Here is a 693-nt window from a genome sequence, read left to right as displayed (position 1 = left end):
TCTGATTCTGATTCTGATTCGATCTACGGTGGCCAATTAACCTTCCAACCTGCATGTCTTTGGGATGTGGGGGGAAACCTGAGCATCCAGAGGAAACCGACAAGGTCACAGGGAGAACATGCAAGCTCTATACAGAGGGCTGGACCCGGGTCTCTGGCGCTGTGGGGCAGCGGCTTCACCGGCTGTGCCACTGTGCTAGTTCCACCAATTTTTAAGTGCCCGGTTAGCTCAGTCGGTAGAGTATGAGACTCTTAATCTCAGGGTCGTAGGTTCGTGCCCCACGTTGGGTGAGTTATTTTCCTTAGGGGCAGGCATGGTAGTGTAGCGGTTAGTGTAACGCTTTATAGCACCAGTGACCTGGGTTCAAATCCAGCCACTGTCTGTAAGGTGTTTGTACGTTCTCCTCGTGTCTGCGGGGGTTTCATCTGGGTGCTCCGGTTTCCTCCCACATTCCAAAGACGTATGGGTTAGGAAGTTGTGGGCATGCTATGTTGGCACCGGAAGCGTGGCGACACTTGCGGGCTGTCCCCGGAACACCCTACGCAAAAAGATGCATTTCACTGTGTGTTTCAATGTACATGTGACTAATAAAGGTATCTTTTAGTTGGAAGAAAATGCCACAGTCCTTCCAATGATTTGTTTATACATTTATTTTGCTGTTTAGGATGCGGTCTCCTCTACACTGTGGAGACC

The 693-nt window shown here is 50.2% G+C and overlaps 1 non-coding gene across 1 annotated transcript; it reads left to right on the top strand.

Annotated features, from left to right (window-relative positions):
• Nucleotides 1-217: 217 nt before the first annotated feature.
• Nucleotides 218-290, top strand: trnak-cuu (transfer RNA lysine (anticodon CUU)). Its single transcript has one exon. It is a non-coding gene; the product is annotated as a tRNA-Lys (tRNA).
• The last annotated feature ends 403 nt before the right edge of the window (nucleotides 291-693 follow it).

This window comes from Pristis pectinata, chromosome 26 (assembly GCF_009764475.1).
Source record: "Pristis pectinata isolate sPriPec2 chromosome 26, sPriPec2.1.pri, whole genome shotgun sequence".
Taxonomy (NCBI): Eukaryota; Metazoa; Chordata; class Chondrichthyes; order Rhinopristiformes; family Pristidae; genus Pristis; species Pristis pectinata.
The sequence above is the reverse complement of the archived record's forward strand: the minus strand, read 5'-3'. Positions and strand labels throughout refer to the sequence as shown.